This window comes from Lepidothrix coronata, unplaced genomic scaffold (genome assembly GCF_001604755.1).
Source record: "Lepidothrix coronata isolate B3197 unplaced genomic scaffold, Lepidothrix_coronata-1.0 Scaffold184, whole genome shotgun sequence".
In the NCBI taxonomy this organism is placed as follows: Eukaryota; Metazoa; Chordata; class Aves; order Passeriformes; family Pipridae; genus Lepidothrix; species Lepidothrix coronata.
The window spans coordinates 46,005-65,977 of NW_016690364.1; the positions used below are offsets into that span (position 1 = coordinate 46,005).

Here is a 19,973-nt window from a genome sequence, read left to right on the forward strand (position 1 = left end):
CCACTTGAACATGAGGAAGAGCTTCTTTACTGTGTAGGTGCCTGCACACTAGACACTAGGTTGCCCCGAGGGGCTGTGGAGTGTCCCTCACTGGAGATATTCAAGAACAATCTGGAAGCAATCCTCTGCAATGTGCTGCCCTAGAATGACCCTGCACGGGCAGGGAGGTTGGACCAGATGACCCACAGTGGTCCCTTCCAACCTGACCCATTCTGTAATTATGTGAAAATAAGAATTCAGAATAATAAAGAAAAGGGCTATGTAGAGCCAGATGTTGAAAGGTACTGCATAAAAAGGCCCAGGCCTGCAAGGTTTGTACTCTGGTATGGGACTATTCCTTGGACACGGTGAGCTTCTGGCATTTCAGGACTGATTTGCACCTGTAGTACCCAAGAGTAGGTCAGTTTCAGAAGTGGCTCTGTGGAAGGCATGGAGATTGATCCCTGTTGCAGATCAGAGCTTCGTTATCTGCCTCTTTTCATTGTAGGGTAACTGGGGGGAGTGTCTGTCTGTATAAAGCGATAATGTTTGCTTGAAGGCTCAGTCTGTTTTCTCATTTCTGATCTGATTCTGCTCTTTGGCAGCAGAGGATGCTGTGAAGCTGCTGAAGTGCTGCAAGGAGGAATGGAAGATCTCTGAGTTGTGCTCTCTTCTGCCAACATCTGGAGGACAAGGATCCCTGATGAGCCAGGAAACCTGACCCACTGGAGGTAGGAGTGAAGGAAGGAATGTGTTGTTATTTGCAGAAGAGATCTGTGGCTGAGGGAGTAAGGCACTATGATCTTAGGAGCTTTGGCTGCTCTAAGCAGGTCTTTCAACCATTCTTTATCCAGGGCTGGCTGTGATAGCTCAGTTTCTTCTTGAATTGCATCTAGTGGATTTATCAAAACACTTTCATGATAGTGTGCATTGTGTACTTCTTCTGCTACTTACTGTAGTAAAGCTCTGCTCTTTGTGGTTCTTAGATGCTATGGAAATGAAAAAAATAAATGCTGAGGCCAAGACATGTAAAACACATTCATGCTGATTTAGTGTGTTGGTAGGTTTTTTCTGTATTAGACTGAATGCAAGCTTTGATTGATAACATCTGGTAATTCAGCTGGGTGGGACCTCTGGAGGTCTGTAGTCCAACCCCAAGGGTTCACAGTTCCCAGGCTGGATGAGGTTGCACAAGATTTTCCTTGTCCAGCTGCATTTAGGAAACCTCCTTCCTCGTTTTTTTCTGGGCTCCTGCCTCAGCACTCCACCACTCTCCCTGGGAAGAATTTTTTCTCATATCTAGTGAGAATTTCCTTTGCTGCAAACAAGTTGTCAGATCAGTGTCTTACTCTTGCTGCTGAAGCACAACTTCTTTACAGCCTGGTCAGGCTACACTCACTGATGGAGGTGAGGAGGAGTGACAGAGTGTTAAGACACTCCTACTGTTTCTGTGCTGAAGCCTCTCACATTAGCTCCTTGTGAGGACCTCCTCTATAACAGCACCTTAAGATTGAAACTTCGGCCAAATGCCGTGTACTTTCACTTTGCAGCAGTGGAGAAGGTGCAATAAGCAGACAGTGCATCAAAAATGGCCCCATGCATAGGAGATTGTTTTTGTAGTCCTATTTATATGTGTACAACCAAATTGTGCTGGCAGGTGGAAAATAGCATTGTAGAGAGTAGTTCAAGCCACGTTTTTCACTCTTTGAACTCAATGTGGTGCTTCACCACATTATTTCTGGTTACTTCTCTTTAAAGTACTGAGAATAGGAGCATGTACTGATGTGTATGAGATGCTCAACAGTGATATGAGGCAAGAAAATGATATCTTGCATTTTGATCTGCATTTGCAGTGCATGGTGTTGGTATGAAGGGTGGGCCTTTCTGTGGAAATAAAGGAAGAGGAAAAAAGCACTCAGAGCCAAAAAGGAAAGCCTGGAATTCCTTCTTGCACTTAATTGAACAAGAATTGAATCTGAGGAATTGTACCTTGAGCTTTTAGTGTGCTAGGTGAAATTCCGAGGTCTTGACCTCCCTTGAAATCTCTATGTCAGTTTTTAAAGTCTGACTGAAAATTTGCACGGTGAAATGACTTTGAATATTGTACCTCTCCATTTGAATATTGTATCTCTACGTTTTCATACCTGTACATGTAGCGAGGATCTTGTGGTAGGTTTTGTTTCCAATGACAGTGAAGTGATTTAGATTTGCTTTGTAGCCAAAACCTCTACTGATGCAAATGTGATTCTAGAGCAGGTCGTAGGGGTACAGTGATTTCAAGAAGATTTGATGAACTGTACTTTTATCTACAGTTTTATGTAAGGTGACCTCCTATGAAGAAAAGAGTATTGTTAATTTTATTTCTTCATTTTTGTTGTCCTACCTATACTTTAAGAGAGCTCTGAAGCTTCTCTGCTGCTTGTATTTAGGTGCTGTCTACCTTGGTTTTCCTTTTTTTTTTTTAAAGGAGAATTTATGCACAAAGAGGATATTAACAAAAGAACAAGAGACAGTGCATGTTCTAAGGTAACAAAGCACAATCAGGCCTGATTCAGACTGAGACAGGCACATGCTTTCACTAAGGCTGTTTGATACTTTTATTTTGAGCACTAAATCAATGCAGTTGCTTATCACTAAATGGGAAGAAAAAAGATGAGAACAGGAAAATTCACCATCAAGTTGGCATTTCTGTTACTTCTTAAGTTAAAAGAACCAATCTCATCCAGTGTACTCTACCACACAAAGCATTTATTGTGACTTCAAAAAGATTTTGAGGGCTTGCAAAGTTAGACAAGCACTCTTGTTTAACAGAGGTCATCTCTAAGGTTTTGCATGACAATACAAGTTGAATTAAGTTATTATCTCAGTATGATTATAGTGAGAGAGAAGTAAAAGCTTTGGTGACTGAGCTGAAACAGTAGGCAATGTGAAGGTTATAAGAGGAAGAAGAAAACCTTTCCTTCTACATCTGTCATCTCAGTAATTTGTCTGGAGGCAGGTTCATAAGAATCCCCCTTTTATTCTTTGGTTTTTTTTAATGCAGGATTGATTCTCCTAGGTGTATGAAGGAGGGAAAGGACAGCTACAGAACAAGAAGCTGCTGTGCTGGAATTCCTTCAGGCTACCTTCTGGAAGGTGAGTTATGCAATGCCTTAGGAAAACCTTTCTTCTTCTAATGACTGATCCTCTTTTCATAGTTAATAAAAGAGAAGTGAAAAAGTGAAATGTAGCATTGCCCAAAGACAGTGGGTCTCCTAAAGAGGTTTGCACTAACACTCAGGCTCCAAAATATGCTGTTTGCAATCTCCTCTGGAAATGTATTAGCACTCCAGATCAGGTACTACATCTTCCCAGTGATGAGAGATTTGTCCACTGTTTCCCAATTCCTCTGTCCCCTTCCTTCAACTCTGTCTTCAGATTTACTCTTACATAGCACCACCTTCATAAAATATCAGGTTTCCAAAACCATATTGCAAACATATTGCGTATGTGACTTCATCCAGGCTAAAAAGCCAAAGCACAACCTTCTCTTTTAGACTTCCAAGGAAAGGGAAAGAACGAGCAGAAGGGATCTGTTGGAGAGAATTCTTTTCTCATACTGAGATCCAGGTCAAACACACTACTCCCCTGCCCTACTGCCACAATCTTTTTTTTTTTTTTTTCTTGCAGCCACTCTAGCTGTTTATGCACACTAAATGTAATGTTTACCATAATGAAAGTTCATCCAGAAGCCAAAATATACACCCTTCTGTCTTCTCTGGAATAATAGGTACATATTGTATGGTTAAGCTGAGTTAGCTCACAAGTCTTAAGAGACGTATCTGCAGCTCTACAGGGCTCCAGAGATTTATAGTGTTTGAAAAGCTCTTGTACAACTACAGAACTGAACTTTGAATTTGTAGATTTAAAATCATGTGCTTATGCTTCCCTAAGTTCAGTAATGCCCACCGAGAAGCCTTGATTCTAAGGGTGTCAGAAAGAACTACTCATTTTATTATGGTGTAAAATAAGACCTTTCCCGCTGTTGCAAGAAAGATGCTAAAACTTTTCTCTGTAGTAACTGCAGCAACTTGGGTTACAAGAGCTGCAGTGCTGTCTTAGTATTTTGTGTGTCCATAACTTTTCCTGGTGTAAGACATGGTGGCACAATGAAAGCTATGTTTTAGGTTCTAGTTCATCTTTAATCAACTGGACTAAATTGTTTTCACACCAGTACGTTCTAAATTTCTTTTGTAGACTTTGCTGTGGTTTTCAAGATTTTTAAATCAGAGAACTTCTCAATCTGCACTTGCTGATCAGATTTCTGTGACACACATAAGTGAACGTCACATAGTATTCAGCAGGGTTTTTTAATAGTTACAGTTATCGAAGTAGAAATCTTGGGAAGAAAGTAGCTGTATTGGTGCCACTGCCCAACACAGGATTAGCAGGAAGACAGTGACAGGGAGGGTTATGATTCATATGTGGAGAATCAACAGGGGGCTTTAGGACAGGAAAGCACTTTCCATGGAAAAAGATACTATGGTCACCCTTGCTGACAAGGAAGATGACCATTGTGAGAACTGTGGACAGTACACAAGACAGGTGTTGTGGTCATTTTAAATCTGGCAGTTTGGGACTAATGATGGTTCTTGGCTGAAGCATTTTTAGCCTGGCACTGTGGGACTAGTTTACCACCTGGTGGAACTCTAGGCTTATTGCACCATCTTAATCTCACCCTTACACTGTATTGCAGGGGTAAGGTCGGACAGGAATTTTACAGAAAAGACAATAAGCTGTTTTTCCTGCCTTGCCTCCAAAAAACTGATGGTAAGGCCTGTTTAGTACATTATTTGCTGTCAAGATACTCTTTCCTCATGCTGTTAGTTCAAAGAAGTTATAACTACAGGTTTTACCATGGCCAATATTCAATTACCAGTTCTAACTATCTGTCCTGACTAAAAGCAAGCCAAAACCAAAAGCAATATGCCAGATGACACTTCTGCCAGATACTTTCCCAGACTATACATGTTTTCACTTTAGGAATTTCCTGAACCTGGTGTGATTGATCTAGTTAGTGACTATAAACAAGTATCTTCTAAATGCTCGTTCAGTCTCTGTTGAGGATTTTCTGCACCTAGAAAATCCTCAGGCAAGGAGCATGGTGGTCTGTAGGGCTGTCTAGAACACAGCTTCTCTTAGCATCATTGATGACTCCTCATTCTTGAATATCTGAAGAGACAGTGAAGAATTTTTCCTATACATGCCATCAGGTCTCCCAAAGGTCTCTTCACCAGGATGGAGAATCCTAACTCTTTAGCTCCTTGAATGGTGACCACTGTCACCTTGTGCAAAGTATGTGTCAGGAACACATTGCTTACCTATGAAATGCATGTATTTCCCAAGTGAAACACTGCAGATCTGCATCAGCAGGTCAGGGGATTTCTAAGTTAACCCACTGTCTTTAGTAGTTCTCTCAAAACTCTGAGAAAGAACAACGTTTTTTACTGCCTGGTTTGAAAAAGGGCACCTTAAAAGGCCAGTTGATGAATGTTTTGGCAGCACTCTGATTTCAGTCTTGCCTGAGAGAATCATCATCTGTTGAATCACAACTTTCACTTCCTTCGTTTGCTGAGTTTCTTAATCTTTCATCTCACATTGGTCTAGCTCTGTGGATGGGGCAATGTCACCAAAGCAAAATATCACACCAGAGATGAACCTAGAGACTGTAGAGGCAAGTCTAGGCAGGAACCTGGGGACTGGGCTGGAGTGGAGAAATGGAGCAGGCCCCATACAGATGAGGGTATTTTGGAGGAGAGCAGACAGCAAAGGCAGAGAGCAGAAGTTTCTGGGGGAAGTTTGCGACAGTTAGTTTGGAAACTACTAAGTTTTTTAAAAGTTAGTTTTCCAAAGTGGGCTGAACTACTGCAAGGGAGCCCTCTTGGGTTGTGTGGTTTGCAAGGACTGAAATGGATTTGAGTCAGTGTACTGAAAACCACAGAATCAATTCCTTACTGTCTGTCCAGAACTCACTCTGTACAGCTCCCTACCAGAGATCTCAAAAATGCTGATAAGGTGTAGGATGTTGTAGGGCAGCTGCACCATCTCAGCATCAGGCTTCCTTTTTTGTTTATTTATGTAACTTGGCCTTCTTGCCAGAGAACGCCTTGTCATGAGGCATTTAATTGTCTTTTCAGCTTTTAAATGAGTGTCCCAAACAATACTGGATCTCAGCACTGCATTATTTTCCCTTTTAGGAACTTCTTCAGTTTCATTTTTTTTCAGTGTAATAAAACCCAGAGCCCTGTCCTGACGCCTTCCTTCCCTGTTCTTCAAAACCACCTTGAAAATCCCTGGCTAGACTTATCACACGCTCATCACTGGTTTTCCCCAAGGGTCCTGTATCTTGTAACACAGGCCCTTAGGGCTGTTGTCTGGAGAGTACTTCTCATAAGAGACCTGTTTTCTACTCATTCTTGTGTAAAACTCCTGCAACTTTTCCTCTCCCACAAGTGTCAAACTTTTCCTCTCTTCTGGAGCTGAAGGCATGATGCACTAGCTGAATAGTTCCATTGCCTCACTCTGGTATTAGTCTAATCCTTCTCTATCATTGTGGTCTGTTTTGTTATATTTAGTTGTAAGAACAGATACTGGACAAACAATATTAAGCTGTCTTAGAAGTGTGCATCAAGTCCTTGTGGAACATTATTTGCACTGTCCAATGTAACAGAAAAGTTAATTATTTTTAGTACTGCTGTAACATTTCTCTAGATAATTCAAAACCATTTATCAGTGTTAATACTCTCTATTAGTACTCTGGAATTGTGGAAGATACTGCTCTAAAAATATATTGACTCATTCCCGTTACATTTTCATGGCAATTTTGTCAGCTTCATGAAAGCATGAACATTTTAGAGAGCAGAAAGCTTCCTCAAAGAATAATCTTGGAATATAGAAAATAGGCAAAGTTTTTTAGTTCTTATAATTTTTAAACTGACTGATTTCTTGCTAATTCGAAGTCAATGTTATCTGTAGCTCAGTTATTTCAGTTGCACTTTTGTAAAAGACAAATTATTTAACTGTTCACAGTTTTCTATGTTTTAAGTTTTGCTGTGCACTTTCTTGTGTAATTTTTTGACAAGTTCTCCATAAACTCAAATGACAAGTTACAGCTTGCATTGAACAGTTTGATATATTTAATTGACTTGTTCAGTACTGAGGAATTTGAATCTTGAAAAATGTCTCCACTAGCATGTTTTCCAGCCCTTCCTGGAAGTACTGGAAGGTGAACTCTAACAGCTGTCATTCATTAGCTCGAGCAGTTTCTTTGTTTAAAGTACAAAACCCTGGGCTTGTTCTGCAAGGAGACCTACTGGATCCCTGAAGGGTTTGGTTATTATTTAGTAAGTTCAGAAACTGTTGAGATTCCATGAAATTCTTTTTCTGAAAGTTTTCCCAGTAATTTGTAGGTGTGGTGATGGCAGAAGATAAAACCTATGTTTTATCTTTATGTTCTTTGTTTTCTCTTGGTATTTCCTTCAGTGTTTCTACATCTAGTCCCTGCTCCACCAGAGTGTTGTGGGACAGATAGCAGTGATAGTGGTTCTACTGCTGATGACCTGGTATTCAACATATGGTCTGAGGGTGATTAGGGAGGGGATTATTCTATCACAGAACAAGAAGTCTGAGTGCCTATTGAAATTACCAGGCAGCAGGTTTAAATCAAACAGGCAAGTTCTCTTTATATAGCACAGTAGAAATAAACCAAGACTGATAGGAGCAGGGTGTTACAGAGACCAGGCGTGCAAATGGACTTTAAAAAGGAGCTAAACAGATCATAGAAAGGATTTTAAAGGCACAGATGCAAAACCAGCCTCTGAGTCTGGCTCCCTGAACACCAAATTACCAGATCTCACCAGGGTATATTAGAGGAAGAGTCAACCTTGCCCTGTTTTTTGTACTCTTTCCCAAAGTACCCATCCCTGGCCACTGGCAGAGGAAGGAGCCTGGCTTTTTATAGGTTTGGTCTGATTCATTGTGGCTGTCCTCATGCTACTGACCCCCTATATCTGTGAAGCAGGAGCAGAATTCATGGTTGAGTACACATCTTCTAGCGTGCAAAAAAAAAGAAAGTTGTCCTCAGTCACACCAAAACCTGTTCATGCTTTTTTAATATGTAAGATTAATGAGAATAAACACATCTCTTGACCTAAACACATTCCCTAGACTAAAAGTGCAGTAGATCCTGGGATGGTTTGAGAAGAAAGAGTAAAACAGCATCAAATTACTCTTAATTCTGCTGTGGTCTTATTTGCTTAGCTCACAAATATTCAGGGATAGCAAGAAAAAGTCTGGCTTCCAGTGTAGCCCAATGCCAAGAATGTAATCCACAGTTTGTCCTTAATCCCAAGAGGATTGTCTCAAATGTTTCCAGTGCTTTTGGCAGGAATATTAAATTACAAAATCTAGGATACTTGCCAGAAATAGACAAAAGTAGGTTCACAGTAAAGGCAGTGCCCCTGCTCTATGCTTCTGCAGGAGCAAAATGGCCTGTCAATATGGACTATTACTTTGAAAATAAATTAAAAGGCCAGCTTCTCATAAGTGTCTTGCAGCAATCCATTCCAATTAGTTCCTAGTACTAAAATATGCATTGTTTGGTGCCTACTGATGACAACTCAAGGAAGTAAGTGAAGCTGACCATCTTGTGAGTATACTGAGCTTTTCTTTTGAGCTAAAAGCACTTATCTGTCTCATTTCTGACTCAGGCTGGGACCTGAACTCCAGAGCCTGACTTCTGCTTTCTTTTTTGGTTGGAAGGAACTTGCAGAACACAGTGGGGTGTTTCAGATTTACTCTGATACAACCAAGGCCAGAGTTCAAAAATTGGTTTTGTTGAATTTACCATAAGAAGGTATTTATACTTTTGTAAAATAAATCCTGGACTATACAAGGAATTCCAAGAAGAGAAAGTTGGAGAATGGTAAGGACTTGTTGTATGTATGTCAAGCCTCCTTTTAGACTTTGAGGCATGAATTACATGCAATCAATACTTGCTTTATTTGTCACTTTCCTCATTTGTATCAGACAGTTGTGGGTTTTTGTGGTGGCAGGAAAGGGTGGAGAGGAAGAAGTGTTGACCGCAGAGCTGCTTTCATGCTTTTCTTTCTTGCTTTTTGTTGGTCTGAGGGATATTTATGTCTGCCAGCTGGGGCTCACCTGCAGATGCATGTCTTGTCTTACAAAGCTGATTGACTTCTTAGGTGCTTAGAAGACTTCTACATGCTGTTGAATTTGCACCAGCTATGTTGGAAGTCACATCCTGTCTTACATGCATACTTGCAGCCACAAACGGAAAACAGAACACATTTTACACTTGTTGCTCAAGTTTTGATAGATGTAAACATGAGACAGCATCTACCTTGTTTTTTTGATCCTTTTTACAGCTCTGTTCAGATGAAAGGGTTTGAAAGAATGCTGAAACTAGAGGGAAGGTGACAAATACGTGGAGGAGCAATGCACACTCTGCCTCTCTTGTGAAAAAGGTTCTGGAAAGCTTAGTAGGCATGAGGCTTGTTAAACCCGCATGTTTTTCAGAGAAAGACAGGCATGCATTCAAGGAAACGTCGATGGCAACATTCAAGTTGCTTGAAAAGATAACAGCGCTGCTTTCTAAACCTAAGTTCCTCTTCATTTTAGTTATAAATCACTAGTTACTGTGATAAATAGAAACCCAGTCGGGTGATTTCCAATCAGAATTTATTATATGATAAAAGCAAATTCAGCGCTGGGTGATCAGGGAGGGGGTTCAACAACTCCCAATGCCTGTCACACCCAAAGAAGACAGTTGTTCTACATTTATTTCCAGCTACTTCATGAATATTCATTATACATAAGTATAAACATTACACATTGTTAAGTCATACATTCAACAGATGTTTTTCTTAACAAGAATGTTATCTATAAGCATCCATAATATATTGTTAAGTCAGACATTCAACAAATATTTTCTTAACAAGAATGTTATCTGTAAGCATCCATAATATATTGTCAAATCAGACATTCAGCAGATGTTTGCTTGTTATCTATATAAAGTTATAAATTTTAAGAAAGGTGCTATTATCTAGCTAACTAAACAAAATTCTCTCACTATAAATCCTACACAAGGTAAAAGGGAGGTAACTTGTTTTATCTCTTTATAGGCGCCCAATTAAGTTTTACGATTTGTTTTTCTTTTCTCTCTCCAGGTCATATTGACTTTACACTGTTTTCTCCTAATTAGCTCGAATCATTTTCTCAGATGACTTTCATCAAAAGAAACTCTAAGATACATTTTTCTTGTTAACCATATACCTAGTGATATTTTTTTTGTCCTGTTGAAGATTGACTTGACCCTTTGTTAAAACAATACTGTGGCAATGAATTTGCCACATGCAGTATGGAAAAAGTCCTGTCAGAGATGGGCTGGTGAGGAAAACAGCTCTAACCCTATGGAAACAGAAGTTTTTACTGTAGTTTAAACATGTTGCAACATGTTTGTGTATTTTCTGCAGTGCCACTGTCTCCCTCTCCCAGACACCCCCTGTGAAGCTATTGTCTCCCACACAAGGTGTCCTGAGGTGTTTCTCATTGGTCCCTTGTTAACCCCCTCCTATTGGCTGTTGACCCTTTACCTGATGGTTTTTTCTGTGTGACCCTGACCTTGTGATTGGTCCCCTTTTGACCCTCCTAAAAGCCTTATAAACCCCAACCCCACAATAAACTTCCTCTTTCGTCCGTCCCTCCCTGGTGGTCTGTGTGGGCTCCTTGCGGGGTCGCCGGGCCACGTGCAGGGGCGGGGGGAAGGGCATTCACCTCGCAGGTTATGGAGCCAGCATCCTAAAGCCTGGAGGTCTCCCCAGATCCCACTAATCCGCCGTACAATACCACAGGTAACTTGTTAGTGTTTAGGAGAAGGGGAAAAGCAGTAGTATTGAGAGAGAAGAAAACTGAGGATTCCAACTTGTTATTGTCAAAAATGTATGTGACCAAGTGACAGCCTAGTCATCTAAATTCCATACAGCAGTTATTTTGCTTTGTGCCCTCTGTTTTCAAAACCTTGAATGCTTAAGTTAGAGTATATGAAAGCAAGTTATGTACATAGGCTGAAAAAGATAGCTGTCAAAAGCTCTTGGCAAGGCATTTGGACCATCATGCAAACTCCAGTTCTTCAGTTGCAGTGTTTGCTGAGCATCTGTGAAGGAGGATCAGCTACAGAAACAGCCATTTCATGTGCCTGTACTGCAGTGGTATGTTGGCATTGTAATGTGAGGGATTAAAATACATAAAAAATTGAGTGCACCTGAGAAAATCTGAGGCTAAAGCGATCAGAAGCAAAATACCCAGCATTCAAACAAGAAATGCTGGCCTCTTTTCTGTGCACCAACAAAAAATGAAACAAAATTAACTGGAACACAATCTCAGACAGGCTTGGAGTCCTAAATGAAAGAAAGAAAAAGGAAAAGGACACAAATTCAGTAACTGAATTCAAAGCCTCCAGTAGGTCCCAGACTCATCATGGGAGGATCCAGGAAGAGTGGAGCCCAAACTTCTTTTTGCAAATAAGAGGAGTGCCTTATTGAAGGAAAAGAGGGTTAACATAGCTGGTTTGCTTGTGTTAAAACATGTCTTTGAACTGAAGTTCTAGTTGACTTCAGTGGAGTTTTGCCAAAATACATCTGTATTAGGCACTGAATAGGATTTCAGGACTCCAGGTTCATTGATGTACTTTATACATCAGCCCTTGGGAAATTGTGGTAATCACTTATCTTCCCATTAGGAAATGACTCTGTAATGATACTCTCTGCTTCTTACTTTATGTTGTGCAGAGTTGGTAAAAGCCTTCGCACCCCAACTTTAGTGAATGGTTGCACTGCTTAGTGCTGGCATGAAAATAAATAGCAGCAGTTTGGGACTCACGCTGCTTTTCTTTTTGTTTGTTTGTTTGGTTGGTTTTTTTGTGTTGTTCATGTTTGCTGTTGTTTCATTATAATGGCCTGGATAGTACGTGGGGTACTTTAACTGAGAAAAACTTGGCCATTCATACATTTCTTATTAGCGTTCCTAAGGCATGTTGATCAAATCGTACTAACTGTAAAGACTGAGCAATGATTAATGAACCCTTTGGAGAACGTAGATGAGTTCTGCTTCACATTCTGATGAGCACAAGGACAGCTACCAACATTTTCAGAATGTTTGCTAATGCTGTGAGCTTCAATATCTGGGAGATTTTCTAGGCCCTATTAAAACAACTTGGTTTGCTGCTGGCAGACTGTATGCCATAAACAAATTATTGCCAACCAGAAACTCTGGCCACAGGATCTTAGAATGTGTTCACTTCTTAAGCCTCATATTGAGGGATGCTGAGGACCTGCAGCCCCGGTTCTTATTGCTGAGAGCTATTTCCCCTTGGGACTTCTGAAAACTGGCATAATGTGTGCCAATGAGGATCCAAAAATGACTGTGTGACATTCGGTAATAAGCACCCTGGGGGCTCAACCAGTCTTCCTATTCTGCATTTCTGCAGTATGTCATATTATAGGGGTCTGAATCCAAGTGTCTCACGAGCTATGCTGCGACACTAGATATTAATAGTAGTCATAACTAAGGAATATAGTTTGGCTGCTTTCATCGGAGCCACATTTCAAGTCTTGCAGAGCTGAATGTAGAAATCCAGAGTTTCTGGATCTCGCCCTGCGTTATTTGAGCAGCAGGCCATCCACTGCAGTAGTTACTCTGTTCTATACACAGCAGTTCCTCATGAAGTAAAATAAAAACAATGAGATGGAAAAAAGATACTTGATGCAATTTCTGTTGTTATGTTTACTCAAATGGCATTTACAACTCTGCAGAGTGCGATTGGAAATGAGGCCTTCTACTGCCAGCTCCTATGCAAGCATGCTGGAAGGAACCATCTTTTCCACACAATTCTCTTAAAATGATATTGCCTGTAAAATTCGTATTTGGGCACTGAGATTATCAGCAGAGCTTAAGGAGAAGTTAGGAGATGCCACATTAACCAAGTGCCATCCATTCAAAGATGACTCAAAGTCACAAGATTTATTTAAAATATGTTATAACTTAGAGTTCTTCTCTATTTGCCATCTTGCCCGGGGATTCAGATTTTATAGCTTTAGATCTTTAACCATGCTGATGAAAGACTACTTTTACAGAGGAAGATAAAGGTCATGGGTAGTCATGTGGTTGCATGAGTTAACCTTCAGACAGAAACACCAGATATTACAGTATTTAGCAAGATGGAGTAGAATTATTGTCCTTTTAAATTGCTTTTCAGCACCACTGAAAGATGGTATTCCTCGTAATTCTTCCTAAGAATATGAATGGACCCCCTTGTTGCTGTAATCTCAAGAAACGATAATGAGTCTTCCTTATAGCCATAGGGTGATCACATTTTGCAGCATGTGGGGGCTAAAACTTTTCTTAGAGCGGCATGCTTGTGAGTAAATGAATGCTTCCTTAACGGAAAGCCCACGTTTGTTTGCAAGGCCACATGTGTGTCAAAGCAGGACCTGCAAAATACCAGCCATGATTCAGGCACTCTCATGACACTGAAAAACTAAAAGTGAATGTTGCTGAGAACCATAAGGAAGAACATCATGTAACCATCCTCTTTTTATTCTACTCTTAATGGCTCATCCTCTGTGAGCAGCAGTACTATAATTTTTCATGACAGTAAAAATGGAGTCTGAGTGAATTGATTCCAAAATCTCCTTGCTGGCCTCGGTGTAGCCTAGAAGCCACACATATCTAAATGGTAAAATGCAAAACCTCTGTCAGCATTTCCCCTCTGCTGAGCCTTGCAGTCAGCACAAGTGGACCTCACAGCAGGTCTACGACCAGTCATGCTAGTGGCCACATACTCAGAGGCACATAAGTCCTGAGTTCAAAGTCTTGAACTTATATGAACCTTACTTATATAGGGAAGGAGTATCATGACTGCATCTATGCTTTATTTCTATTCCCCAGTGTGCAGGTTAAACCAGTCTAGTATTAGAAGATGCTAGATTACTTAGATTAATATACTTTAATTTATTTCTCCTTATCGAAGTCAAAGTTGCATGCATACATCATTTATCACTTTTTTATCATTGCCCAAAAGATAAAAGTTACATTTATGCACCAGAAGGTGGCATATGATGAACTTACGTTGGCATGTACCTAAAATAACAGTGAAGACAGATTCCAGACAGAACTCAGTATAAACATCTTTTGTTCAACTATGATCTTGTCTGTAAATTTTAACTACTGTAGCCAACCCAAGTTGCACTGGCTTGATGGCTGTCTTAACTCAAGATCCCCTTTGGTTTTGCAGTTTGGGTAAGGGGTTCTGGGGTGGATTTTTTTTTGAAGGGTATGTTAAAGAATCTAAATTGCTTTCATTCCTTATGAACAAAAGAAAACCAACAACAATTAAAAAAACAAGATGGACACTAAGAAGATAGAGAAGGCTACAGTTTTAAGGATGGGGAAGCTTGAAATCAGGGTGACATAACATTCTGGAGGTCACATCAGAGCCCCCAGCAAAGCAAGATCTCCTGGCCACTTTTCACAGTTTATTCATTCCTACATGTTTGTATAAGTCAGGAAAAAACATGCATGAAGGTGACGAGAGAGAGAGGAGGCTGTTGTATTCTCAAGCCTGTGTGACTATTCCACAATCAGTCTGTGGCTGTGCCTCCAGATGTTCAGATACACAGGGCTCAATTCTCCCTTTCGGTAAGCAGAATTTAGATCTAAGCCTGAGGATGTATATGTTCCCAGACATATCCTAACCTTGGACCATGCATTGGTACATAATGCCAGATCACATAAGCAATCTGAAGGGATGTAGGGACCTCACCGATTGCAGAGCCTATGTGGCATAACCTGTTCACTGCAAGAGTAAGCAACAGGCAGCCACGATGGTGCTAATGGCAGCAGAAAGCAGCCTGTATCCCAGGGAAATTTTTCACAAGTGAAAAGTGAATTGTTTAGGTCTGCAAATTGTACTGATAGTTCCAGCCTAATAATCATTTGGGTGATGTGTTTATTATTTTTGTAGCCATTCAGGTAGCAAGCATTATTATTGGAGAAATTCCAGAGTAACTTTCTGTTTTCTTCTCTCGTTTCAGTCTTATTCTTCTAATACATCTTCAGATCATGCACATTTTCCTCATATGATATTTTTCTTCCTCTGCTGTATCTCTTTCTGTCACTGTCTTTTCCCTTCAGCTTACCTCTGTTCACTCTGTTCTTTCTACTTTCCTGCTAGATCAGTTTTCTCACTACCATACACTAACCTGAGTATGCTGGGATGTACTGCAGGTATATGGCCATAGCATAATATATGGCAATATATGAAACCATACGGTATGATGGACAAACTGTGTAGAACCATGTATTTATTTTTGTTGCATGTGTGTTTATTATAATACTGTGAGGTCTCACATAGAAAACTGTTTTAACCCAGACAAGTAGCACTCACCTAGTTGTCCATCTTCTAGCTCTGCCATTATTCAGTTTTTATTGATGCAGACAGACTGGAGAGTGCCTAGATCTGAAGGAAACCTCATTAAATATTTTCTCCAGCCCTCTGGTTGACAGTGAAGCAAGTTCACAGTTAATGAAATCACACAAAAGCAGGCTTTCTCAAACAGTTAGGCTTTAAGTATAACAGTTTTTATGCCTTCTATCTCTGTTCATTCCTCCTTGTCATAATCTTTTCCGGATTATCACCACATGCTGTCTCATTAGAAAAGTCTTCTTAGAGAATTGTTTTAGCTTCATTTTTCCAGGAAAAATCCTATGTCGTGGCCCTTCTTAAATAATACAGGATTGAAAAACCAGGAGGAAGATGATCAAGGAGTTGCATTGGTTTGACTCAATCAAATTATTTTAGTCAATGCAGGTACCATTTGTGGGCATTATCCTAAGTCATAAACAGCTGAAGATAATTCAGTCCATTATCTGTTGTTAATTTAATTTCAGATTGTCAGTTTAGCTAAATCAGTACAACCTAGTCAGAGTAAAGAGAGTGAGTGGATAGACACAAATCTTGGCATGAGGATCATTGTTGAGATTCTGAAGGTAAATAAATGCATAAAGAATTAATCTTTTCCCATTCAGTCAATGACAAAAGCTACACTGATCAAAATGGAAAGAATGGCAGAAAAAACAACAATGGATTAGAACAATTGTGCAAAGACAGATCTCTTTCTCAGTCATTGGCTTTGGGAACAGCTCGTTGCCTAAAGGTACGTTTTTCTCCTGTTTTGTTTTTTTTTCCAGGACCATTGTGGCTGCCTGTTGCTGTGTTTGGTACTTTTTATAAGACTTGAAATGTTATAGTTAGAGGAGATGTGTTCGATCCACTGATTCAGGAGCTGGGAATCTTCCTGACTTACTACATGTCTACAGTAGAATATCTAAAGTTATTATGAAGTATTTCATAATGGCGAAGTATCTTTGGAAGTATTCTGTGGCTAAAAGGACTTATGGGTACTTTTGTTCCATTGACTAGAAGTGCTCCAAGTGGTATTACAGGACACTGCAGGAATAAAGCTAAAAGCCATCTGAGAAAGATATAGAGGATTTTCTCTAGAGGATTTTCTTATGTGATATTTAACCATGTTTTTCAAACTTGCATGTGATAATTATGTTAGAATGCTAAAAGCCTTATTTTAATGCTGCCCTCTGTTCACACATTAACTCAGAAAAGGGCATTTGTCCCCACAGTTTTACAAGAAAGCCTACAAAGCAGAGAAAAAGAAATCCTTATGAAATCAATAGGAAGTTTTATCTGGTAAGAAAAACAAGAGCATGGTACAGTAATATAGTACTTGCATACTTGTGCATATATAGATCTGTCTTATCTCAAGGTGACTATGGCTAAGTCTGTGTTAATGAGTAGCACAGCACAGTGGGAATGGATTTGTGGAGCCAAACAGTGCTGAAGACTGAGTGTTTACACTATCTGCTTTTTTAAGGTAGTTAATTTGGACTGGCTCTGGTCAGGTCCCATCGGCTGACTGCCCTTTAGCAGCTGAAGTATCCAGGTTGAGCTCATCAAGAATGTCTTCCCATTTCTTTTTTGTCCAAAAGAAATTCAGTCCATGTGCTCTGGGGCCATTCTGTACCATGAACCAAAGTGCTGAATGTGGGAGCTATTGGGACGCTGTCTGAAAAGCACCTTCCTGATTTTAACAGGAATGCTAATGTAGGCACCCCTCCTCAGCTGCCAGCTTATGCTTTCATTTAATTACAAGGCACATTCATCAAGGTCCTCACAGGAGCATTGGGTGAAATTCCTGTTTGTGATTACTGTCAAGGGCTTCATTGTTGACTAATTTCCCATTTTTCAGCCCAGGTGAAATATTCTTTAAAGATGTATTGCGAACTTTATACTTTGTACCTTTGTATCTTATTTTGTTCCTCTTTGTAAAGCCTAACACTTAGTCCACTTGAGGACTGAGTGTTTCAGTGGCTTTCAAGAGACTTCCAGTGATTTAGATCAAGCTCACAGATTCTACACCATACAACAAAAGCATTTTCAGAATTCTTTAGCATATTTTTCTCTTGTATCAAAGGGCTTTGGAGGGCAGATCCTGGGATCAGAGGAATCTCTTTCCAAGTGGCTGAAGATCTGGACAGAAATCAGGGACATGTGTGGTGAAAGGAGGACTGAGGAGGGAGGGAAGCCTTTTGTATGTGTGTTATTCTTTTCATAGGGAGAAAAAAAAAAAAGATGATACTAAAGGATAAGATGCTTGAGAAGAAAAACTAAAGCATGGGAATGGACATGCTTTAGGGCAAAACAGAAAGGAGGGAGCGTAGCAAGAAGATACGGAAGAGAACAAGACTACTGAAAGGGCATCCATGTAGAAAACAGTCACCCAGGACAAGAGGTAGATTGCATCTCATGGATGAGTAAATACAGAAATCACAGATTTGAACAAACTGGTACATCATGAATGTAGCTCTTAATTTGTGGAAATTTGTGGAATAACTTTACTAGACTTCTCTGTTGGTTTTATCTTCAACTGCTAAGAAATTTGTGGCATACCAGCTGAACCTTAACCAAGAGATTTGATTTAAAACTCAAAATGGCTATAATGAAGGGAGGAGAGGGAATACTGGGTGTATGTGTGTGGTTCCTTAAGTGTGTAGTTGACTGTGTCCCATGATTGTGTCTTGTGGTTTCATTACAGAGCGCTAAAGTATGATCCAGTAGAGGAGGTAGATCAAGAAGAGTTTAAGGCTTTTCTAGATAGCTTAACTCTTTCTTAAAGGTGGCCACTTACTGTGGCCACTTCAGAGCTTGCATTCCATGGGTGAAGGGAGAATGTTAATAGCCAGACTACTAAGTTTCAGATTTAACAGCAGTTTTGCCTCTGTTAGTTCCTTTAAACTTTGGCCATTCAGTCCTCTGCTGTAGATGTTACTGGGAGATCCAAGCTCAAACAGAAATACCTGGGCTGTGAAGCTGTGCTGGCCACTGCACCAAGGCTACAACAGAGAAACAAACTCACTCTCTCTCTTTTTTTATTTTTTTCTTTTCAGTTCATTGCAGTTTTTCCTCTCTTGAGGTGTGTGTGGGAACACCTGATAAGAAGCACTCTAAAAGCTGCTGGTGTTATGGAGATGGTGTTTATAGACTCTTACTATGACATTAGCAGCCAGCTGGGTCAAGTGTCACAGACCATACCACTCTTGTTTCCTGAAGGTGTTTTCATTTGTAGGAATCATTAGTGCAACTTAACACTCATTGAGTAACTCAAACAGTGAAAACTTGGACTGGTTTTGTAGCCACTTACATTAACAATGTCTTTCAGTTATTTCCTTCTCAGGACTTTAAGGAAGTGTGACAAATACTTGATAGGTCACCCCAGCAATGCTTTCTACAATTGTTTGGCAGCTCTTGAAAATGAGTCATGTCCTTTCCTGTTTCCAATTTTCACTGGGGAACTCCCTCTTGGTACTTGACACTTCACCACTCCAACAGTACCCATGCCTACTTGCACACCACAAAACATTTCTCATGTTATCCCAAGTGACCTACCTCTGCAAATATTTCAGTATTATAAACAGTCAAGGCCCATTTTTGAGCAAAACTCTAACTAAATACTGAGCTTGCCTCCCTTGTTTTTTGGGGGGGTTTGTCGTTGTTTGTTTTTTAGTGATTCCATTCATATGAGCCAACTTAAATCAATTTTGAACCAAGACGCTGCAAAGAAAAGTCCATTGACTGGATACTAATCATTGTTTATTTCTCTTTTTTTTACACTGTTAATTGCATTTTCTGTTCCTTTTTGGCAGGCATAATTATCAAATATACTAATCAAACGTCAAAGTGGAGATCTTTCATCCTTAATTTTTTTGCTTTACAAAAATAAGGGTTGCTTAAAGTTCGTAGTATAGTATTTAAACACGTGTGGGAGTAGAATTGTTTCAGACCACACCACAGACAAATACCAGAATGGTCAAACCCTGCATTTTGTTTGCCCAGACAGCTTGGCTGTCTCTCTGTTGTCTCTGAGGATTGTAGATATGCTTCATCTTAAAGATGCTGATAAAGTAACTAATCTGATTCTGTCTCTGTTGAATTCCAGTTTATGGTATTTGAGTTTAAGAAGTTACTTCCTAGTCAAAGATATGGGTTAATTGTTGTTTTATTCTTTTCCCCTCCTGTTGTTTAGGGAAAGCTGGTTTTGCTCAGTCTAATCAGCTCAACAGTCAAACATTGAATCTTCCACATTTTCAATAAAACTGATCCCTAAAAAAGTGCTAAAGTAGTAAGGTGAAAACAGTTGTGGCAGTGGTCATTCTAAATATAGTTTTGCAAATCTCCACATGCAGTTTTCTCAGTGTAGTTTGAATATTTTTTTTCCTTTAACTATTTTCTATTTTTGTGGCAAATATTTTTGGAAATGAATATTTTTAAAATAAAATTTTAAGTTAATAAGAGGCTTTTCCTCTTC

General features: G+C 39.8%; 1 long non-coding RNA gene across 1 annotated transcript; it reads left to right on the plus strand.

Annotated features, from left to right (window-relative positions):
* The first annotated feature begins 618 nt into the window (after positions 1–618).
* On the plus strand, positions 619–19,839 carry LOC108505134. Its single transcript, XR_001877396.1, has 4 exons — positions 619–710; positions 3,023–3,114; positions 16,123–16,250; positions 17,583–19,839. It is a non-coding gene; the product is annotated as an uncharacterized LOC108505134 (long non-coding RNA).
* Positions 19,840–19,973: the final 134 nt, after the last annotated feature.